This window comes from Triticum aestivum, chromosome 4D (genome assembly GCF_018294505.1).
Source record: "Triticum aestivum cultivar Chinese Spring chromosome 4D, IWGSC CS RefSeq v2.1, whole genome shotgun sequence".
Taxonomy (NCBI): Eukaryota; Viridiplantae; Streptophyta; class Magnoliopsida; order Poales; family Poaceae; genus Triticum; species Triticum aestivum.
The window spans coordinates 380,493,595-380,508,206 of NC_057805.1; positions in this window are offsets into that span (position 1 = coordinate 380,493,595).

Genomic DNA, 14,612 nt, shown 5'->3' on the forward strand with positions numbered 1-14,612 from the left:
GTGGTCCACATTGGGTGCATGACCATAAAATGTATTATTCATGTAAACAGAATAACCATTATTCTCTGACTTAAATGAATAACCTTATTGCAATAAACAGGATCCAATCATGTTCATGCTCAACGCAGACACCAAAACAACATTTATCTAGGTTCAACACTAATCCCGAAGGTAGAGGGAGCGTGCGATGGGGATCACATCAACCTTGGAAACACTTCCAACACACATTGTCACCTCGCCCTTAGCTAGTCTCCGTTTATTCCGTATCTTTTGTTTCGAGTTACCAATATTAGCAACTGAACCGGTATCTAATACCCATGTGCTACTAGGAGTACTAGTAAGGTACACATCAATAACACATATATCAAATATACTTTTGTTGAAGTTGCCAGCCTTCTTATCTACCAAGTATTTGAGGCAGTTCCGCTACCAATGACCGTTCCCCTAATGGAAGCACTTCGTCTCGGGTTTGGGTTCTTGGGTTTCTTCACTAGAGCGGCAACTGGCTTGCCATTCATGAAGTTTCCCTTATTGCCCTTGCCCTTCTTGAAACCAGTGGTCTTTGTTAACCATCAACACTTGATGCTCCTTGATTTCTACCTTCACGGCCTTAAGCACGACGAACAACTCTGGGAACATCTTCCCTTGCATGTTATAGTTCATCACGAAACTCTAGTAGCTTAGTGATAGTGACTGGAGAACTTTGTCAATCACTCTCTTATCTGGAAGATCAACTCCCACTTGATTCAAGCGATTGAAGTACTGATACGTCTCCAACGTATCTATAATTTTTGATTGTTCCATGCTATCATATTATCTGTTTTGGATGTTCAATGGGCTTTAATGTGCTCTTTTATATATTATTTTTGGGACTAACCTATTAACCGAAGGCCTAGTGCAAATTGCAGTTTTTTTTGCCTATTTCAGTGTTTGGCAGAAAAGGAATATCAAACGGAATCCAAATGGAACGAAACCTTCTCGAGGATCTTTCTTGGAACAAACGCAACCCAGGAGACTTGGAGTGGAAGTCAAGGAAGCAACGAGGCAGCCACGAGGCAGGAGGGCGCGCCCAGGGGGGTAGGCGTGCCCCCACCCTCATGGGCCCCTCGTAGCTCCACCGACCTACTTCTTTCGCCTATATATACTCTTATACCCTGAAAACATCCAGGGGAGCCACGAAACCACTTTTCCACCGCCGCAACCTTCTGTACCCATGAGATCCCATCTTGGGGCCTCTTCCGGCGATCTGCCGGAGGGGGATTCGATCATGGAGGGCTTCTACATCAACACCATAGCCTCTCCGATGATGTGTGAGTAGTTTACCATAGACCTTCGGGTCCATAGTTATTAGCTAGATGGCTTCTTCTCTCTCTTTGGATCTCAATACAAAGTTCTCCTCGATGTTCTTGGAGATCTATTCGATGTAATACTTTTTGCGGTGTGTTTGCCGAGATCCGATGAATTGTGGGTTTATGGTCAAGATTATTTATGAACAATATTTGGTTCTTCTCTAAATTCGTATATGCATGACTTAATATCTTTGCAAGTCTCTTCGAATTACCGATCTAGTTTGGCCTACTAGATTGATCTTTCTTGCAATAGGAGAAGTGCTTAGCTTTGGGTTCAATCTTGCGGTGTTCGATCCCAGTGACAGAAAGGAACCGACATGTATTGTATTGTTGCCATTGAGGATAAAAAGATGGGGTTTATATCATATTGCTTGAGTTTATCCCTCTACATCATGTCATCTTGCCTAATGCGTTACTCTGTTCTTATGAACTTAATACTCTAGATGCATGCTAGATAGCAGTTGATGTGTGGAGTAATAGTAGTAGATGCAGAATCGTTTCGGTCTACTTGACACGGACGTGATGTCTATGTTCATGATCATGCCTTGATATTCTCATAACTATGCGCTTTTCTATCAATTGCTCGGCAGTAATTTGTTCACCCAGCGTAATACATGCTATCTTGAGAGAAGCCACTAGTGAAACCTATGGCCCCCGGGTCTACTTTACATCATATAAGCTTCCGATCTACAATTCTAGTTTACTATTTATTTTGCAATCTTTATTTTCCAATCTATACAACAAAAATACCAAAAATATTTATCTTATTATCTTTATCAGATCTCACTTTTGCAAGTGGCCGTGAAGGGATTGACAACCCCTTTATCGTGTTGGTTGCAAGGTTCTTGATTGTTTGTGCAGGTACTAGGTGATTTGCGTGTAGTCTCCTACTGGATTGATACCTTGGTTCTCAAAAACTGAGGGAAATACTTACGCTACTTTGCTGCATCACCCTTTCCTCTTCAAGGGAAAACCAACGCATGCTCAAGAGGTAGCAAGAAGGATTTCTAGCGTTGTTGCCAGGGAGATCTATGCTCAAGTCAAGACATACCAAGTACCCATCACAAACTCTTATCCCTCGCATTACATTATTTGCCATTTGCCTCTCATTTTCCTCTCCCCCACTTCACCTTTGCCGTTTTATTCACCCTTTTTCATTCGTCTCTTTTCGCTTGCTTCTTATGTGCTTGTGTGTTGGATTGATTGTTTGTCACGATGGCTCAAGATAATACTAAATGGTGTGACTTTTCCAATACCAACAACAATGATTTTATTAGCACTCCGATTGCTCCTATTACCGATGCTGAATCTTGTGAAATTAATGCTGCTTTGTTGAATCTTGTCATGAAAGATCAATTTTCTGGCCTTCCTAGTGAAGATGCCGCTACCCATCTAAACAACTTCGTTGATCTGTGTGATATGCAAAAGAAGAAAGATGTGGATAATGATATTGTTAAATTGAAGCTATTTCCCTTTTCGCTTAGAGATCGTGCTAAAACTTGGTTCTCTTCTTTGCCTAAAAATAGTATTGATTCATGGAATAAGTGCAAAGATGCTTTTATCTCTAAGTATTTTCCTCCCGCTAAGATCATCTCTCTTAGAAACGATATTATAAATTTTAAGCAACTTGATCATGAGCATGTTGCACAAGCTTGGGAGAGGATGAAATTAATGATACGTAATTGCCCTACACATGGTTTGAATTTATGGATGATTATACAAAAGTTTTATGCAGATTGAATTTTGCTTCTAGAATTCTTTTAGATTCGGCCGCGAGAGGCACTTGTATGGAAATCACTTTAGGAGAATCTACTAAACTCCTAGATAATATTACGGTTAATTATTCTCAATGGCACACCGAAAGATCCACTAGTAAAAAGGTTCATGCGATTGAAGAGATTAATGTTTTGAGTGGAAAGATGGATGAACTTATGATTTTTTTGCTAATAAGAGTGTTTCCTCTGATCCTAATGATATGCCTTTGTCCACTTTGATTGAGAATAATAATGAATCTATGGATGTGAATTTTGTTGGTAGGAACAATTTTGGTAACAACGCGTAGAGAGGAAACTTTAAATATAGGCCGTTCCCTAGTAATTCCTCTAATAATTATGGTAATTCCTACAACAACTCTTATGAAAATTTTAATAGGATGCCCTCTGATTTTGAGACTAGTGTTAAATTAAAGAATTTATGATTTCGTAAAGGAATTTCAATGCTTTGCTTGAAGAAAAGTTGCCTAAGATTGATGAGTTGGCTAGGAACGTGGATATAATTTCTCTTGATGTTGATTCATTGAAACTTAGATCTATTCCACCTAAGCATGATATCAATGAGTCTCTCAAATCTATGAGAATTTCCATTGATGAGTGCAAAGAAAGAACCGCTAGGATGCGTGCTAAAAAGATTGCTTTGTGAAAGTGTGTTCTTCTAGTTTTCATGACAATAATGATGAAGATCTAAAAGTGATTGATGTGTCTCCTATTAAATCGTTGTTTTCCAATATGAATCTTGATAAATATAGGACTGGAGATGAGTCAACTTTAGTTAAAAGGCATCCCAATGATTCGGAGTTTTTAGATCTTGACGCAAAAGTTGGTAAAAGTGGGAGTGAAGAGGTCAAAACTTCACATAGCAATGAACCCACTATTTTGGAGGAATTGAATTATGATAATTGTTCTTTGATAGATTGTATTTCCTTGTTGCACTCCGTGTTAAATTCTCCTCATGCTTATGATCAAAATAAAGCTTTTACCAAACATATCGTTGATGCTTTAATGCAATCTTATGAAGAAAAACTTGAATTAGAAGTTTCTATCCCTAGAAAACTTTATGATGAGTGGGAACCTACTATTAAAATTAAAATTAGAGATCATGAATGCTATGATTTTATGTGATTTGGGTGCTAGTGTTTCCACGATTCCAAAAACTTTGTGTGATGTGCTAGGTTTCCGTGAATTTGATGATTGTTCTTTAAATTTGCATCTTGCGGATTCCACCATTAAGAAACCTATGGGAAGGATTAATGATGTTCTCATTGTTGCAAATAGGAATTATGTGCCCATAGATTTCATTGTTCTTGATATAGATTGCAATCCTACATGTCCTATTATTCTTGGTAGACCTTTCCTTAGAACGATTGGTGCAATTATTGATATGAAAGAAGAAAATATTAGATTCCAATTTCCGTTAAGGAAAGGCATGGAGCACTTTCCTAGGAAGAAAATTAAATTACTTTATGAATCTATTATGAGAGCCACTTATGGATTGCATACCAAAGATGGCAATACCTAGATCTATTCTTGTTTTTATGCCTAGCTAGGGGCGTTAAACGATAGCGCTTGTTGGGAGGCAACCCAATTTTATTTTTGTTTCTATTTAGTAATAAATAATTCATCTAGCCTCTGTTTGGATGTGGTTTAATTGTTTTAATTAGTGTTTCTGCCAAGTAGAACCTTTGGGAAGACTTGGGTGAAGTCTTTGCGATCTTGCTGTAAAAAACAGAAACTTTAGCACTCACGAGATTAGCTGCCATTTTTTTTTACTGGAGAGTGCTATTAGGTTGATTCTTTTTGCAGATGATTAATAGATAAATTCCTCACGTCCACCAGTTTATTTCAGAATTTTTGGAGTTGCATAAGTATAAGTTTGATACAGATTGCTACAGACTGTTCTGTTTTTGACAGATTCTGTTTTTCGTGTGTTGTTTGCTTATTTTGTTGAATCTATGGCTAGTATCGGGGGGTATGAACCATACAGAAGTTGGAATACAGTAGGTTTAACACCAATATAAATAAAGAATGAGTTCATTATAGTACCTTAAAGTGGTGGTTTGCTTTCTCATACTAACGGAGCTCATGAGATTTTCTGTTTAAGTTTTGTGTTGTGAAGTTTTCAAGGTTTTTGGTAAAGATTTGATGGATTTTGGAATAAGGAGTGGCAAGAGCCTAAGCTTGGGGATTCCCAAGGCACCCCAAGGTAAAATTAAAGGACAATGAAAATCCTAAGCTTGGGGATGCCCCGGAAGGCATCCTGATACGTCTCCAACGTATCTATAGTTTTTGATTGTTCCATGCTATATTATATTCTGTTTTGGACATTATTGGGCTTTATTATACACTTTTATATTATTTTTGGGACTAACCTATTAACCGGAGGCCCAGCCCAGAATTGCTGTTTTTTGCCTACTTCAGAGTTTCGCAGAAAAAGAATATCAAACGGAGTCCAAACGGAATGAAACCTTCGGGAACGTGATTTTCGGAACGAACGTGATCCAGAGGACTTGGACCCTATGTCAAGACATCAACCAGGAGGGCACGAGGTAGGGGGCGCGCCTACCCCCCTGGGCATGCCCTCCACCCTCGTGGGCCCCACGTTGCTCCACCGATGTACTTCTTCCTCCTATATATACCTACGTACCCCCAAACTACCAGAGGCAGAGCAAAAAACCTAATTCCACCGCCGCAACCTTCTGTACCCGTGAGATCCCATCTTGGGGCCTTTTCCGGAGCTCCGCCGGAGGGGGCATCGATCACGGAGGGCTTCTACATCAACACCATAGCCTCTCCGATGATGTGTGAGTAGTTTACCTTAGACCATCGGGTCCATAGTTACTAGCTAGATGGCTTCCTCTCTCTTTTTGGATCTCAATACAATGTTCTCCCACTCTCTTGTGGAGATCTATTCGATATAATCTTCTTTTGCGGTGTGTTTGTTGAGACCGATGAATTGTGGGTTTACGATCAAGTTTATATATGAACAATATTTGAATCTTCTCTGAATTCTTTTATGTATGATTGGTTATCTTTGCAAGTCTCTTCGAATTATCAGTTTGGTTTGGCTTACTAGATTGATCTTTCTTGCAATGGGAGAAGTGCTTAGCTTTGGGTTCAATCTTGCGGTGTCCTTTCCCAGTGACAGTAGGGGCAGCAAGGCACATATTGTATTGTTGCCATCGAGGATAACAAGATGGGGTTTATATCATATTGCATGAGTTTATCCCTCTACATCATGTCATCTTGCTTAAAGCATTACTCTGTTCTTATGAACTTAATACTCTAGATGCATGCTGGATAGCGGTCGATGTGTGGAGTAATAGTAGTAGATGCAGGCAGGAGTCGGTCTACTTGTCTCGGATGTGATGCCTATATACATGATCATACCTAGATATTCTCATAACTATGCTCAATTCTGTCAATTGCTCAACAGTAATTTGTTCACCCACCGTAATAGTTATGCTCTCGAGAGAAGCCTCTAGTGAAACCTATGGCCCCCGGGTCTATTTTCTATCATATTAATCTTCCAACACTTAGCTGTTTTATTGCCTTTTATTTTACTTTGCATCTTTATCATAAAAATACCAAAAATATTATCCTATCATATCTATCAGATCTCATTCTCGTAAGTGACCATGAAGGGATTGACAACCCCTTTATTGCGTTGGTTGCGAGGATTTATTTGTTTGTGTAGGTGCGAGGGACTCGTGCGTGGCCTCCTACTGGATTGATACCTTGGTTCTCAAAAACTGAGGGAAATACTTACGCTACTTTACTGCATCATCGTTTCCTCTTCAAGGGAAAACGAACGCAGTGCTCAAGAGGTAGCAAGAAGGATTTCTGGCGCCGTTGCCGGGGAGTCTACGCAAAAGTCAACATACCAAGTACCCATCACAAACCCTTATCTCCCGCATTACATTATTTGCCATTTGCCTCTCGTTTTCCTCTCCCCCACTTCACCCTTGCCGTTTTATTCGCCTTTTCTTCGCCTTCTTCCTGTATGTCTTTTTGTTTGTGTTTCCATGTGCCTTCTATTTGCTTGCATCTTTGCTTGCTAAAAATCTATTGATATGGATCCACTTAAAGTGTTCTACTTGGATCATCTTCGATCCTTATGCGCACGTGCTGAAACCCCAACTAGCCTAGTTGATGGGAAATCTTTAGATGAGCATGCTCATTTTGTGCGTCACCGCTTGTCTGAAAAAGGGATACTCTTATGGAATCAAATAAACAGATTGCTATGTTATGCTTGTAATCTTTGTGAAATTTGTGATTTTACTTGTTGCTCTAAGAACCCTAAAAACACCTTCCCTACCTATGTGAGTTTAATGATAATGAAATCTTATCTTCTTATGCAAAGGGTGTTTATAGTTACTATGATATCAAACAAATTGAAGAATTTGTTGCTTTTAAGGGTGCTTATGAAGTTGCTTATTTGATTGAAAAGTATGATATTACTCTCTACGAATCTGAAATTTTTGACATACTTAAATATTGCTATGAAAACTATGCTCATAATGTCTATGTCAAAGAATTTATTGAGAGAATGACCGTAGCTTTGGAAGAAAATAATGATATGCATGAATCTATAGATAATGATGATTCCGATGATTTGATTGAAATATCCCTTGATGAACATGATGCTTGCTATCCTTGTGGCCATGATGCCAATATTTATGAAGATGAATTTGCTATAGTTCCTTACATTAAACATGAGATCGTTGCTAATGCACCCATACTTGGTAGTTCCGTCGATGAAAAACATGATTGCAATAATTTTACTATAAATTTTCTTAATGTAAATTGTGATAATAATATGCAAAACCCTAAGCTTGGGGATGCTAGTTTTGCTATGTCTACTACTTGTTGCAATGATCATGATTGGGGTGATTCTTCTTATGATCTTGAAATTTTATTTAAGCCCCATGATGAATATGAGGTTGATAATAATGTTTGCAATAATACTGAAAGTGGGTTTGGAAGAGTGTCAACTTTAGATCCCACATATTTGGATAATGTTCAATCTTATGAAGTTTTTGATAAAAGTGGGTTTGGAGAGGTCATGACTTTAGTTAATGATATTCCCACTATTTTGGAAGAGTGTCAACTTTGCATGCATGTGGATCATGTAGAGAAAATTTTATGTGATAGCTATATTGTTGAATTTGAATATGATCCCACATGTAATTATTATGAGAGAGGAAAATATGGTTGGAGAAATTTTCATGTTACTAAATTACCACTCGTTATATTGAGATTGCTATTGTTTCTCACTTCTTCCTTGCATATGCTAGTATTTGCTTGTCTTGATAATTTATTTGCCTATAGGATGCCTATGCATAGGAAGTATGTTAGACTTAGATGTGTTTTTCACATGCTTTATGATGCTCTCTTTGTGCTTCAATTCTTGTCTTTCATGTGAGCATCATCGAAATTATCAATGCCTAGCTAGGGGCGTTAAACGATAGCGCTTGTTGGGAGGCAACCCAATTTTATTTTTGCTTTTTTTTGCTTTTTGCATCTGTTTAGGAATAAATCTTTGATCTAGCCTCTGGTTAGATGTGTTTTTATGTCTTAATTAGTGTTTGTGCCAAGTTAAACCTATAGGATCTTCTTGGATGATAGTTATTTGATCTTGCTGAAAATTGCAGAAACTTTCTGTTCACGAAAATAATTGTTAAAAATCACCAGAACGTGATAAAATATTGATTCCAATTGCTTCTGATCAATAAACAAATTTTCTAGGTCTTCCTAGTTTGGCTGAATTTTTGGAGTTCCAGAAGTTTGTGTTAATTACAGATTACTACAGACTGTTCCGTTTTTGACAGATTCTGTTTTTCGTGTGTTGTTTGCTTATTTTGATGAATCTATGGCTAATAAAATAGTGTATAAACCATAGATAAGTTGTAATACAGTAGGTTTAACACCAATATAAATAAAGAATGAGTTCATTACAGTACGTTGAAGTGTTTTTTTGTTTTCTTTCGCTAACGGAGCTCACGAGATTTTCTGTTAAGTTTTGTGTTGTGAAGTTTTCAAGTTTTGGGTAAAAGATTTGATGGATTATGGAACAAGGAGTGGCAAGATCCTAAGCTTGGGGATGCCCAAGGCACCCCAAGATAATCTAGGGACACCAAAAAGCCAAAGCTTGGGGATGCCCCGGAAGGCATCCCCTCTTTCGTCTACTTCCATCGGTAACTTTACTTGGAGCTATATTTTTATTCACCACATGATATGTGTTTTGCTTGGAGCGTCTTGTATTATTTGAGTCTTTGCTTTTTAGTTTACCACAATCATCTTTGATGGACACACCTTTTGAGAGAGACACACATGATTCAGAAATTATTAGACTCTATGTGCTTCACTTATATCTTTTGAGCTATATAGTTTTTGCTCTAGTGCTTCACTTATATCTTTTAGAGCACGGTGGTGGTTTTGTTTTATAGAAACTATTATTCTCTCATACTTCACTTATATTATTTTGAGAGTCTTAAACAGCATGGTAATTTTCTTAAATAATGCTAATATGCTAGGTATTCAAGACTAGCAAAAAACTTTCTTATGAGTGTGTTGAATATTAAGAGAAGTTTGATGCTTGATGATTGTTTTGAGATATGGAGGTAGTGATATTAAAGTTGTGCTAGTTGAGTAGTTGTGAATTTGAGAAATACTTGTGTTGAAGTTTGCAAGTCCCGTAGCATGCACGTATGGTAAACGTTATGTAACAAATTTGAAACATGAGGTGTTCTTTGATTGTCCTCCTTATGAGTGGCGGTCGGGGACGAGCGATGGTCTTTTCCTACCAATCTATCCCCCTAGGAGCATGCGCGTAGTGCTTGGTTTTTGATGACTTGTAGATTTTTGCAATAAGTATGTGAGTTCTTTATGACTAATGTTGAGTCCATGGATTATACACACTCTTACCCTTCCATCATTGCTAGCCTCTTCGGTACCGTGCATTGCCCTTTCCCACATTGAGAGTTGGTGCAAACTTCGCTGCTGCATCCAAACCCCGTGATATGATACACTCTTTCAAACATAAACCTCCTTATATCTTCCTCAAAACAGCCACCATACCTACCTATTATGGCATTTCCATAGCCATTCCGAGATATATTTCCATGCAACTTGCCACCGTTCTGTTTATTATGACACGCTCATCATTGTCATATTGCTTTGCATGATCATGTAGTTGACATCGTATTTGTGGCAAAGCCACCGTTCATAATTTTTCATACATGTCACTCTTGATTCATTGTTATCTCGGTATACCGCCGGAGGCATTCATATAGAGTCATACTTTGTTCTAGTATCGAGTTGTAATCATTGAGTTGTAAATAAATAGAAGTGTGATGATCATCATTCATAGAGCATTGTCCCAAAAAAGGGAAGGCCCAAAAAAAGAAAATAAAAAGGGACAATGCTGCTATCCTTTTTTTCCACACTTGTGCTTCAAAGTAGCACCATGATCTTCATGATAGAAAGTCTCTTGTTTTGTCACTTTCATATACTAGTGGGAATTTTTCATTATAGAACTTGGCTTGTATATTCCAACAATGGGCTTCCTCAAATGCCCTAGGTCTTCGTGAGCAAGCAAGTTGGATGCACACCCACTTAGTTTCTTTTGTTGAGCTTTCATGCATTTATAGCTCTAGTGCATCCGTTGCATGGCAATCCCTACTCCTTGCGTTAACATGAATCGATGGGCATCTCCATAGCTCATTGATTAGCCTCGTTGATGTGAGACTTTCTCCTTTTTTGTCTTATCCACATACCCCCATCATTATATTCTATTCCACCCATAGTGCTATATCCATGGCTCACGCTCATGTATTGCGTGAAGGTTGAAAAAAGTTTGAGATTACTAAAGTATGAAACAATTGCTTGGCATGTCATCGGGGTTGTGCATGATGAGAGCATTCTTGTGTGACGGAAATGGAGCATGACTAAACTATATGATTTTGTAGGGATGAACTTTCTTTGGCCATGTTATTTTGAGAGGACATAATTGCTTAGTTAGTATGCTTGAAATATTATTAGTTTTATGTCAATATTAAACCTTTATCTTGAATCTTTCGGATCTGAATATTCATACCCCAATTAGGAGAATCACATTGAAATTATGCCAAGTAGCATTCCACATCAAAAATTCTGTTTTTATCATTTACCTACTCGAGGACGAGCAGGAATTAAGCTTGGGGATGCTTGATACGTCTCCAATGTATCTATAATTTTTGATTGTTCCATGCTATATTATATTCTGTTTTGGACATTATTGGGCTTTATTATACACTTTTATATTATTTTTGGGACTAACCTATTAAACAGAGGCCCAACCCAGAATTGCTGTTTTTGCCTATTTCAGAGTTTCGCAGAAAAAGAATATCAAACGGAGTCCAAACGGAATGAAACCTTCGGAAACGTGATTTTCGGAATGAACGTGATCCAGAGGACTTGGACCCTACGTCAAGACGTCAAACAGGAGGGCACGAGGTAGGGGGCGCGCCTACCCCCCTGGGCGCGCCCTCCACCCTCGTGGGCCCCATGTTGCACCACCGACGTACTTCTTCCTCCTATATATACCTACGTACCCCCAAACTACCAGAGGCAGAGCCAAAAACCTAATTCCACCGCCGCAACCTTCTGTACCCGTGAGATCCCATCTTGGGGCCTTTTCCGGAGCTCCACCGGAGGGGGCATCGATCACGGAGGGCTTCTACATCAACACCATAGCCTCTCTGATGATGTGTGAGTAGTTTACCTCAGACCTTCGGGTCCATAGTTATTAGCTAGATGGCTTCATCTCTCTTTTTGGATCTCAATACAATGTTCTCCCCCTCTCTTGTGGAGATCTATTCGATGTAATCTTCTTTTGCGGTGTGTTTGTTGAGACCGATGAATTGTGGGTTTATGATCAAGTTTATCTATGAACAATATTTGAATCTTCTATGAATTCTTTTATGTATGATTGGTTATCTTTGCAAGTCTCTTTGAATTATCAGTTTGGTTTGGCCTACTAGATTGATCTTTCTTACAATGGGAGAAGTGCTTAGCTTTGGGTTCAATCTTGGGGTGTCCTTTCCCAGTGACAGTAGGGGCAGCAAGGCACGTATTGTATTGTTGCCATCGAGGATAACAAGATGGGGTTTATATCATATTGCATGAGTTTATCCCTCTACAACATGTCATCTTGCTTAAAGCATTACTTTGTTCTTATGAACTTAATACTCTAGATGCATGCTGGATAGCAGTCGATGTGTGGAGTAATAGTAGTAGATGCAGGCAGGAGTCGGTCTACTTGTCTCGGACGTGATGCCTATATACATGATCATACCTAGATATTCTCGTAACTATGCTCAATTCTGTCAAATGCTCAACGGTAATTTGTTCACCCACCGTAATACTTATGCTCTCGAGAGAAGCCTCTAGTGAAACCTATGGCCCCCAGGTCTATTTTCTATCATATTAATCTTCCAACACTTAGCTATTTTTATTGCCTTTTATTTTACTTTGCATCTTTATCATAAAAATACCAAAAATATTATCCTATCATATCTATCAGATCTCACTCTCGTAAGTGACCGTGAAGGGATTGACAACCCCTTTATTGTGTTGGTTGCGAGGATTTATTTGTTTGTGTAGGTGCGAGGAACTCGTGCGTGGCCTCCTACTGGATTGATACCTTGGTTCTCAAAAACTGAGGGAAATACTTACGCTACTTTACTGCATCACCCTTTCCTCTTCAAGGGAAAAACAACGCAGTGCTCAAGAGGTAGCACATCCCCTCTTTCGTCTTCGTCTATCGGTAACTTCACTTGAGGCTATATTTTTATTCACCACATGATATGTGTTTTGCTTGGAGCGTCTTGTATGATTTGAGTCTTTGCTTTTTAGTTTACCACAATCATCCTTGCTGTACACACCTTTTGGGAGAGACACACATGAATCGGAATTTATTAGAGTACTCTATGTACTTCACTTACATCTTTTGAGCTAGATAATTTTGCTCTAGTGCTTCACTTATACCTTTTTAGAGCACGGTGGTGGTTTTATTTTATAGAAATTATTGATCTCTCATGCTTCAATTATATTATTTTGAGAGTCTTTTAGAACAGCATGGTAATTTGCTTTGGCTATAAAATTAGTCCTAATATGATAGGCATCCAAGATGGGTATAATAAAAACTTCCATATAGAGTGCATTGAATACTATGAGAAGTTTGATACTTGATGATTGTTTTGAGATATGAAGATGGTAATATTAGAGTCAGGCTAGTTGAGTAATAGTGAATTGATAAATACTTGTGTTGAAGTTTGCAAGTCCCATAGCATGCACGTGGTAAACGTTGTGTGACAAATTTGAAGCATGAGGTGTTCTTTGATTGCTTTCCTTATGAGTGGCGGTCGGGGACGAGCGATGGTCTTTTCCTACCAATCTATCCCCCTAGGAGCATGCGCGTAGTGCTTGGTTTTGATGACTTGTAGATTTTTGCAATAAGTATGTGAGTTCTTATGACTAATGCTGAGTCCATGGATTATACGCACTCTCACCCTTCCATCACTGCTAGCCTCTTCGGTACCGTGCATTGCCCTTTCTCACCTTGTGAGTTGGTGCAAACTTCGCCGGTGCATCCAAACCCCGTGATATGACATGCTCTATCACACATAAACCTCCTTACATCTTCCTCAAAACAGCCACCATACCTACCTATTATGGCATTTCCATAGCCATTCCGAGATATATTGCCATGCAACTTTCCACCGTTCTGTTTATTATGACATGCTTCATCATTGTCATATTGCCTTGCATGATCATGTAGTTGACATCATATTTGTGGCAAGGCCACCATGCATAATTTTTCATACATATCACTCTTGATTCATTGCCTATCCCGGTACACCGCCGGAGGCACTCATATAGAGTCATATTTTGTTCTAGTATCGAGTTGTAATCCTTGAGTTGTAAATAAATAGAAGTGTGATGACCATCATTATTAGAGCATTGTCCCATGTGAGGAAAAAAAGAGAAAGGCCAAATAAAAAAATAAAAAAAAGAGAAAGGCCAAATAAAAAAAGGGAGGCCCAAAAAAAGAGAGAAAAAGAGAGAAGGGACAATGCTATTATCCTTTTTTCCACACTTGTGCTTCAAAGTAGTACCATGATCTTCATGATAGAGAGTTTCTTATATTGTCACTTTCATATACTAGTGGGAATTTTTCATTATATAACTTGGCTTGTATATTCCAACAATGGGCTTCCTCAAATGCCCTTGGTCTTCGTGAGCAAGCAAGTTGGATGCACACCCACTTAGTTTCTTTTGTTGAGCTTTCATACATTTATAGCTCTAGTGCATCCGTTGCATGGCAATCCCTACTCCTCGCATTGACATCAATTTATGGGCATCTCCATAGCCCGTTGATTAGCCGCGTCGATGTGAGACTTTCTCCCTTTTTGTCTTCTCCACACAACCTCCATCATCATATTCTATT